The following is an 11,133-nucleotide window of genomic DNA, read 5'->3' on the forward strand; positions in this document are numbered from 1 at the left end:
CATATGCTTCAAAGTGATAAGAATGGAATTGATATTTTGCGTGGTATTTCACACATTGTGAATTCGAATTTGATGCCTATGAAGAGTTGTGCTGAAACTTTAGGTTATACACAACCTCCTACACAAGTCAATCATTCTATTCCTTTGACAACTTCCATTGCTAGCATACCTACCTTTACATCAAACATAATGGCTACTTCTATACAAGACATTCCTCCTGTGATTACTAGTCATGGGGGCAATCCCTCTTCTTCAATTAACCCTATTCCTTCATTCAATCCAACTTCTTCATACATTCCTTCAATGAGTGTTCCTATTACATCTTCACAAATGAACATCACGCAAGGGGGCAATTCATTTAACCATTCCATTCCTCCTTGTAGCGTTCCTCTTGTCCAATCATCCCCTATGATTGACTATCATAGGGTCCCACCACCTTACTCTCTACCTTCTTTCAATAACATAACACCTCCATCTCAATCTAACACACCTAATATGAACTCTTCGACTGAAGCGACCATTAACAATCTTGCACAAACTGTCTCTTCTTTACAGCAACAAATTGCCTCTATGAATCAATCTAAGTTTAGTGTGCCCACATTTGATGTTGTGAGCCCACTTTCTCTTGACATTGTTCGAGCTATCCCTCCTAAACATGTTGAAATCCCGCATTTGGAACTTTATAATGGTAAAGGAGATCCTCTAACACATGTTAAGACTTTTCAAACAATTTGTACTGATTTTTCTTATGACCAAAGGTTGCTTGCAAAACTGTTTACTAGAACATTATGAGACAAAGCCCTACAATGGTATTGCTCGTTGCCTTCTTATTCTATTACTTCTTTCGAACAACTTGCAAATGCTTTCATTCAACAATTTCAAAACAATATAAGTCCTAAAGTTACTTTGATTGATTTAATGCATTGTAAACAAGGTGTTAAAGAAAAAGTGACTGATTTCATTGGTAGATATAAGCATTTGTATGCTCAAATTTCTTTTCCAGTGCCTGACAATGATATTCAACGAATCTTTATTTCTAATTTACAAAAAGATATTCGAGACAAACTTCTATTTTCTGAGTTTACTTCTTTCCAACAGTTGTGTGAAACTCTTCACAATTATCAACTGACTGTGAGTCAAATGGAACAATCACATCCTATGGCTCCGAGTGATAAGGGTGATAGCAGTCAACAACCATTTGGGAAGTTTAAACAGAATAGAGATTCCATCAAATTCAATGAAAACATCATCAACAACAATGTGAATGCAGCATCAGGTGTGCCTCCTATTTCTAAATTTTTCAAGAAAGAAAGAAAGTATACTCCTTTGAATGAATCATTGCATAGTATTATGAATAAGTTATTGGAACAAAATGTGCTTACTCTTCCTCCTGTACGACAAATTGATCCTGCAAAGATTACTTCACCTTATTTTGATAACAAAGCTTTTTGTCACTTTCATCGTTAGCCTGGGCATGATACTGAAAAATGTTTTTCTTTAAAGGGTAAAATTCAAGATTTGATTGATAATAATACTATCTCTGTTTCTGGAGTGAATGATAAAGGCAATACATCTGTAGCTCCTCCTAACCAAAATCTTCAGATTTTTACTGATCCATTACCTTCCCATACCTCTAATGCGATTGAGACTAATGATTCTTCTTTATCATCTGATGGTCTTGTGTCTATGACTCCGAATGTGATTAACTTTGTAGAGCAGCAAGAAATCCCTAAAGAACCTTCCATCACATTTGATTCTAGTGAAACCATTAGGGCACCTGATGGTCCTTTATACATAGTTGCAAAAGTCAAGAATATACCTTGCCGTGGAGTGCTTATTGATCCTTCCTATATGGTTAATGTTATTACTGAAGAATTTCTTTTTACTTTGCAATTGAATCAAGTGATCTATGACAAAACAGATGTGATTGTGAAATTATTTGATGCATTTTCTTCTCCTGCAATTGGCTCTATTACATTACCCATTGAGGTCCATAATAAATCCCTTGATGTGAACTTTGCTATTATTCCTTCATCCGAACAATTTCGTGTGAAGCTTGGCTATCCTTGGCTATCTTCCATGAAAGCTATTGCTTCTCCTATTCACAAGTGTTTGAAATTTCCCCATAATGGTGAAGTTGTTACTGTCAATCATAGTCTCTTTAAACCAGCTGAAAGAACTTCTAGTGTTCCTATTGATTATTTTTGCCCTAAACAATTCCAATCTCTTCCTCCGCAAAGCGATCATCTTTTCAAATCTTATCAAAAGTGGAAAACAGATATGATCCTATCTTTAAGTGAACCTAGAACACCTAAACTTGATATTCCTATTGTTCTTGAGAAGGAAGTTCTTCCTTTGAAAGATAAAACTAATGTCTTTCCTCAAGAAGATTCCCAACCCATTCCTATGGATGTGACTATGTCTATGCCTAATAAACCTTCTAAAAGTAGACCTATACCTCCTCGTCATGATGGACTTGGTCTTCTTCCTAAACCAAAAATTCCTCCTTTATATGGAGCAGTTCCTCCTCCTTCCTTCTATAGAGAGAAGAGACCTTCTTCTTCTCCTATTATCCAGCCTAAGAGACCACAACCTAAACACCCAAGTGATAAGGATGAGAACATTCCTCCTCCTCAATCTTCTCCACTTCTTACTAAGACTAGACGTAATCGTTCTGCACATGAACACCGATGAAAGCATCGTCTTAGGGCTCAAGTAGTTGCTTCTCAAACTTTACAATCTTCCAAAACACCTTCAACAAGCATTATTCCATTTTCTCCAAAATCTCCTAAACATAAGATACATGATAGTCTTGATCCTGTGCGGGTTAAAGACCCTATTTTTATAAATCTTGATGACGATATAGATGAAAATGTTATCCATGATGAAAATGTTATTCCTCTTGCTTCTGATAGTGAATATGAACTTGTTGATATTGATAACCATTTATCTAATGAATTTTCTAAAGCACTTATCCTAGCTCCTAGACAAGAACAACGTGGCTTGGAACATGAACATAGCCCTTGTTTGGATCTTATGATAGCTCCATCTACTGTGTTGGATGTTCCTCCTCTAGCGTGTTCCTTGCCTTCCCGAAACATTGATTAGCAAGATCGGGGGGTAGATGACGTGCTAGACTAGTTACATTAGCATAGCAGATTCTCTCCCCCTCTCTTTTGTTACTTCTTCTATATGTTATTCTTATTCTTCTATTTGTTGTCCTTAGTGTTGTCTACTTGAGGATGATGCAAAGCATTGAGATCTCTTTTGGTCTCTCTCATGTTGACTCAAAAGACACATGTGTTCCCTTCTTCTAGGTGACCTTCCTTGATTGTGGAATGAAGAACAATTATGCATACATACATATGATATATATACATGACTTATCATATAGCATACTGACCCCGAGGAAAGTGAAGTCACCTTGTGCTTTGTGTTTTGTGTCTATTATCCTTGGGTTTATCTCACACTTGGGGGCTAAATCTTTGCGATAATGTGCTCCTTTCTTTCTCATTTCTTATGTGTATCACTATGTTAAAACAATCACCCCCATTGAGGCGTGTGCGATCGCTTTAACGTAGGGGGGCATACACCCTGACTATCCTTTCAAGATACTTGAAAATTTCTTGGCGAACTTAGCTTTGCCTTGAAAAATTTTTGGTATTTCTTTTACATGACTCATAGTGAGGGAACCTTACTACTGACAGTCATGGTTCTCCCTCGCGATCTTCCCTTTTACTTTGTCAATCGAAGTCGTAAGATCCTTAGTCCACTGGGGGCTTGGTGTGTCTTGCCTCCTTGACGTGGTAAAAGTCCTTCAATGATTGTTCCTTGTACTTTACCAGAAGTATGAGCATACATACTCCCGCTAAAGTGGGAGCTAAATGTAGCGTCCTAAAATTGTGACACTTGCAATTTCGATTGCATTTCGGTCTTCACGATGGCGACGCAACACGCAACCTGAATGGAGACCCCGAAACTTGCTCACGACACTAAAAACTGCATTTTTCAAGCACCCTGGCCTGAACCTCCTTGCACCCTGTTGTCCCAGGAGGTGGGACCAGAGCGCCCAGCGCCCTGGTCCCTGGGCCTATTTTGGGCCCGGTCTCCTAGGGGACTTTGGGTCTTTTTGATTGCAATTTGGAAATTATTGTTCCCTGGTCGGCCTAAGGTCAGGAAAATCAGTCTATTAACCCTGATTGGCAAGTATATAAACTAAATTTTCCTCTCTCATTTGGGGAGATGGAAAAAAAGTGAAAGCAAGACTTAAGTACTCAAGCATTCAAGCATTCAAGCATTCAAGCATTCCTTCTAAGTCTCCATTCAAGGCTAAGTGTTGCATTCAAGACAAGGATTCAACCATTGAAGAGGAGATCACATACTACATGCTACATACAACATACAACATACAACAACATACAACATCTATACACATAAGGATACAAACATCCTTAGAACAAGGTATTAGTACTTGTTTTACATTACAGTCATTTACATTTACAGCATTTTTCATTTCTTGGTTAATTCCAAAACCGGGGTTTGACCTAAAGGCAAACCCCTAATCCCTAACCCCCCAATCATCTTCGCTTTTCTATGTGTAGGTTGTAGGTACGTGGCTGAAATTGAAGATCTGGAATCCTTGTGCAGAGACGAACAGATCCCCCTTCGTTTCGCGGATTTTTTGGAGGACCGTGGCGCCGGGCGCCATCATCCCGACAACTTTTGCTCAAATTTGCAGGATAGCGCCGTATCGACATTTTACTACTAATTCCAGGTCCGCAGCTTCATACTATATCCCTAACTCAGTTTATAAGTGAATCTTTATCACTTTCTATGCATTGCTAGCTTAATTCTCCTATGCACATTCTTTACAAAAGAGGGTAGCTTTGCTGTCTTAACCCTTGAAATTCATTTAGCATCCAATCTTGCATTACATGGGATTGGATCTTGTGAGTTTCAACCCCTCTTTTGAATGTAAAGTCTCTCCCTTAAGTGAAAACCATCAACCCTAGCGAACCTCCCTTCTCTCTCCTCGGAGTTGGAAGAGGGGAGTGCAACTAGGGTTCGATTGCGATTTTCCGCTTTACACCTGTGATGAAGCAAGAGCCAATCCCATTATCAAATCCACTTCTGATGTCGCTAAAGTTTTAATGCAATTGGCAGTAGATGTAGATAATGTGGATAGAAAGGTCAATTTATGCAAGAAGGAATACACTGATCAAGTTTTTGAATTGCTCCTAGGAATTTTTGCCAATCTGGATCAGTTGAAAGAAAAGCAAATATTTTTTAAAGAGATAGAAGTGAAATTGTCAGCAAGGGTTAAGGGAATCATTGATCTTGATGATACCTCTTTCTTTGTTATAACAATACAGGAAATAGAAAAAATTAAATCACATTATAGTTTTCTTAATTCAGAAGTCAACAAACTGAGAAATTCTTGGAAAAGGTTGACTAAAATTAAAGATGATGTGATTAATTTTTCATGGCTGACAGAAGAGACATATAATGAGTGGGAAGTTAAATATTCCACCCATGATCCGGAGCAGTTGGAGAGCACCCCTGAAAAGATAGAAGAGGTTGCAACCGAACAGCCTGTTGAACAAACTGCAGAGGCTAAAAAGAGTGCATAACTGCTTTTACGCAAAAATTGTAGTCTCTTCAATTTTTGAAATAATTGTAACAAACTCTCCTCGAGAAGTCTGAAGCTTTGTGCATCCATGTTGTTATAAATGGATACCAGGACTAGAGGGAGGGGGATCACAAAATTTTTGTAAGAAAACGCTGCAGAAATTTATCTGAGCTTTTCCAAAGTTTAATGGAGAATCAGAATTTCTTGTAATATTTCTTGAAATGAATATCAATATACAAGCCATCGGTTTTGAGTAAAGCTTTGTGTTGTCTTCAAGTTTGTTCACAAATTTATTTACTATCTTTATTCTGAATAATCCAGGGTTGTTTAGTTTGAATGGAATTGCAAAGCAATCTCAGTATAAGTGTTTGTTAGCTTTTCTCTTTAGGAGGGAAATTAAATACGCGGGATCTTTCATACCAGTAAATTCTTTGGGAGGAATTTTGAATTTTGAGGACCATAGCTTAGTTTGGAATGATTGAATTCTTGTATGTGTCAGGCATATGTAAGGATTAGTGGAAACCAAGCCGACGGGAAGCATAAAGATATATTGTTTCAGGAGTTTTATTTGAGTTTAGGTGACTCTGTAACCTTGGATAAGGCACTGGTATTAATCGAAGTTGTTTATTGCATGCTTTGTTGATCAAAATCCTTAAGTTAAGTATAGTTTCCATTCTTCGTTTTCAGTTGTTTTCAAGGTGAACAAATCCATTAGTTTTCTGGGCTGGTTTGCTGGGGGTTTGTTGTTTAAAAGTGTGAAGTTAATTCACAAAGGTATACCCACCTGGGCTTCAAGGAAGCCCGAAGTGTAGAAGGTCTAATCAAACCTTGTCATATGTTGTCTCTGGAATTTCCTTATCTTTAATGTCTCCTCTGCACCTAACTTAGATCATATTATTCTAAGGATATTGAAGGGAATCAAATTTTGAAGACAACAAGCGCCTCTCTTCAACATGATTGGATGGGCTCCTTCTTGATGGATGCAGAAGTCTCTCCAAATGCTCAACAAGGTAAGTGGATTAGGATAGGATTTGATTTGTATTAAATAGAAATGGATAGATGGATTTGATAATGGAGGATTATGAGGACATGATAGAGGGATGATTAGAAGAGGATGAGAGGAGAAAAGAGTAGCATAAGAATGCCATAGAAGATGCCAATTCTTTGTGAGGAGAAGAGGCTCGAATTTATAGATTGGAGGAGGCCAATGGAGGGCCAAGATTGATTTGATCATGAATAATTGAGTTTGATTTGATATGGAAGGCATGGATCAAGGGTGTCTTGGGAAAATAAATAGGAATATAAAATTCCTTGGAAAAAAAGGGGGAAGAAATTTGAATTTCAAACATGAGGAATTAAAAATTCAGAAATAAGGATGCATTGAGGGATTCAAATAAATTTGAATTTCTTTGAGAGACTCAATGCTGATATGACATGAGTGGGAATTTAAAATTGAAGGATAATGATAAGCATGATTATGAGGGTTTCTAGAAGGATTAATTAGGCTGAGTGAGATTAGGAAAAGTGATTTGTAGGAATCACATGACTAGGTTAATTAATTAGAATTAATTAACTGAGTGGGTTTAGAGGAAATAATTATTGGAGGGGACTTTAGAAGAATAGGGGAATAATTTATTTATTTGATAAATTAATTATTGGACAATAGTGATAGAATTAATTAAATTAGATTTAATTAACACTGAGAAGAATAAGGATAACACAATTAAGTCAATTAATTATGTTGACAGACTTAAATTAATTAAATATTAATTTTAGGTGTCTAAATTTTGCCCCTCTTTGATATAGCATCGTGAAATGATGTTATATCAAAGAAGAATAAAACATACTGGAAGAAAAGGATAAGGACTAGTAGCATGATGCCCTAGTCATGAGATGAGGAAGAATGATAACGAGGAATTAGTGGTATGATCCCTCGAGAGGACATGCGAGTTTGAAGAACATGAGTGTGCTCTCGAAAGGAATTAGAAGAATAAGTGATGAAAGGATGAAGATAATGAAAGAGGGAACTAGGATGGGTTGGAGTGTTGTGAATGTAATGAGACAAAAAATGATAAATGGATTGGATTTATTATTGAGAAATTATAGAGAGAAAACCTAGATTTGATATTGCTATGGATAGTCTACACCACTGATTACAAGAATTAGGATGATATGAAGATCCGAGGCATGGACCGACGCTCAATGAAACAAGAATGCCTTGTACACAATAATGCAAGTGTTCATAAACACTAATACAGGGTTGCCGGTTCGAACAAGGAAGACCTTGAAACACACCATGCCATGAAAACTATGCCCCATTATACACCAACCAAGACATACCAAGATATAGGATGATCAAGGCAGTCATGAACAAGTATAGTCCTGGGACACAAGATGAAAACAAAGTGAAAATCTCAAGCATGCAAACAACATGCACATGACCAACTAACATCTCTTGCCAAGAGTAGGACATGGATTTGGATAAACTGCTGTACTAGGGAAGGAGACATCCCAATGGGCAAGTGATGGATTTGGATGAATTGCCAGACATGGGAAGGATTCATCCTGATGGGTAGAGAAATGGATTGATTGATGGATGACAAAGAGCAAGTTGGATGTGCAAGATCTGCAGATGAGAGGATTATTGCTTGGATTTGATTAAGAAAGTATGGATGGGTGCTTGGATTAGGCACAAGCCAGTGCACACTTAGGTAGATGGGGAAAGCTAAGTTTGATGGATTGGATAGGGTAGAAGAAGGATAAATAATTAGATAGGATGGAAAAAAGGGGATGGGATCAATGATTGAAATGGAAGTGATGGAGGATATGATTGGATGAGATAAGATTGGATTAGAAATTGGATAGGATGGGGTGTATTGGAGGATAGGATTTGATTGACTGGAACCAATGACAAAGGAGAACCAAATATTGGTAAGAGGATGGATGAATGGAAGGAGGGAGTTGCTATTTGGATAGGAGATAGATGGATGGAGTGGATGGATATGGAGGACTGGAGGGTAGGGTGATAGAGACCCAAGGACTATTCTACAAAGGAGTGCAATGCTCCACACTAGAGGTAGTGGAATTAAGGATGGAAGGATGGTGGATAAAGATGTATGAGGTGGAAGGATAATGTGTAATGGATATGGATGGTAGGGGATTAAGGCTTGAATGCTCTAAAGCATGCATGGATATACCTTATTTTACCTTTATATGATCAAGATAGGAATGGAGGGTTCATTTTGGTAGGATGAGGGATATGAGATAGAGGATATGGATAGGATAATCAAGGTCAAAGATAGGAAAGGAGAATGGACTTAGATATGATACAGATGGATGAGCTGATTGTATGGTTGAATCTTTCCCCCAAGTGTAGAGTGCAAAGGGATGAGGGGATTACACATGATGCTTGTTTTCCAAATTTTCATCATGGTACTTACCCAAAGAACCACAAGAAGTGGTTTTCACCATTCGATGAAATGTTTTTTTTTTTTTACCCTTTTTATTTTAATTTTTTATTTTCTTGATTTTTTGAATTTTTGGAATAGTTTGGATGGATAAGAATGAGGATGAGTGGGTATGGAAGATAGTGGATGCGTGAAAGAGGAAGGGAGGAATCAAGCATGTAGTTCCATAGATGGTATCCCTTAGTATTTCTTTGAACTAGAGGTATGCTCATAGATGTTGGTAACCATAATTGGGGAGATGAAATAGATAGATGATGGAAGATAAGGATTTAGAAAGGATTGGACTAACGAAATGGGATTGTGAAAAATGGATGGTGGATCATGGATGGGGTTTTAAAACATTTGTGGAAGATCAACATTGGCACACACCTTGAAGGGTGGTGGAGCAGTGGAGGAGAGAATTTTGGATTAGATGGAGGATAAAGTGTGGATTTTGGGAAATGTGGACCCAAAATAGAAGAGGGGGATGATGGAGTTGAGATGGTTGATTTTGGGACATAAGAACCCAAAATGGATTTTGAAGATGGAGGAGTATTAGATGGAGGATGATGGTATGATGAAAGAATAAGGATCCGGTTAACTACTGATAGTTGGGGGGGGGGGGGGGGGGTTGAATCAATAGATAGAAAAACTGATATAAACTTTCACAAATCTCTGAATCAACCTCTCAAAGAAAACTTTAAACTGACAAGTTAAACCATTGAGCTACAAATGCAATATCACTATCAAGTTAAATCGGTTGAGTGTTATAATAGATTAACTGTAAACAACTTGAAACTCACAAACATCCAAATACTTTACTGACATAAGTAAAACCTCATTTTAGATTGTTGTCGATTAACATAACATATCAAAGTGGATTAAGAAGTTAAGAAATTCAACCATAGAAAACATAACCACAAAAACATTCACCACTTGAAACAATATTTTTGATGTGGAAACCCAAATGGGAAAAACCATGGTGGGGATGAATACCCATAAGTATTCTGAACTCTTCTGAAGTTCGCCCTATTAGGAGCCAAACTTGTTAAAGCTTTACAAAAGTCTTGTTAAGAACAGATCTTGTTAGGGACCACCCGGTTAAGGGTTTGACTATAATGACCTATTAGAAGTAATACCCTATGAGGAGTAACCTCGGTAGAGGATTTGAAATCCAAGCTAATAGACCACCTAGTTAGAGAACTTGAATAACACTAATCTTGTTAGAGATTACCCGGTTGGGGGATTTTACTGCTGTAATTGTTAGAAAACAATAGGGGTTTGCTGATTTGTTTGAATATCACTACACTTGCTTCTTCAGATCCTTCTCATGCTCCTATCTTCCTTTACATAAACTATAGATACATCATCCAGTTCGGCAACCACACTCAACTATAACTTTTGCCAACACCTCAACAAAACAACTCATGGACCTTATAAAAAATCATCAAGTTAGTAACACAACACTAACCTAATTCTCTCATAGAGATTACAAACAAATTGGTTCAAGTATGACCATTGGATTACATAATAATCTCTACACATCATTCAACATATCCTCGATCGCTCCTTGATCACCGCTTCATTGAACACTGTACCTCATCATGTGGTTTGCATTACATGCAATATAATTGCTAATTCCCAAGATAAAAAAATGTTATCTCGATGCGCCAAAAACACTTTGAAACTCTTCCCATACAACATGCATACATGTCATAATTATTACTACTCATCATCAAATCATAAACCAATACAATCAATTCACCAAACTTAATCAATTAGGGTTTATCAAATCAACAAGTAGGGTTTACTGGTTCAACTCTCCATTTCTTAGCAATACCAGTTCACTCCACAAACTTACCTACTGGTTACAATTCCCTTCACTAGCTCTTTCTACCTGTTACAAAACAACATTATAATAATAGCATTACCGGTTAATTGACATAAATGACAACATAACATTTCATCAATGTAATCTTCATACAAATGCCAACAGAGGATTGGAGGACTTATGAATGGATGGAGCTTTTGGATTAGCAAGTTTGGATGCCAATTTTG

Source organism: Cryptomeria japonica, chromosome 8 (assembly GCF_030272615.1).
Source record: "Cryptomeria japonica chromosome 8, Sugi_1.0, whole genome shotgun sequence".
NCBI classification, from domain to species: Eukaryota; Viridiplantae; Streptophyta; class Pinopsida; order Cupressales; family Cupressaceae; genus Cryptomeria; species Cryptomeria japonica.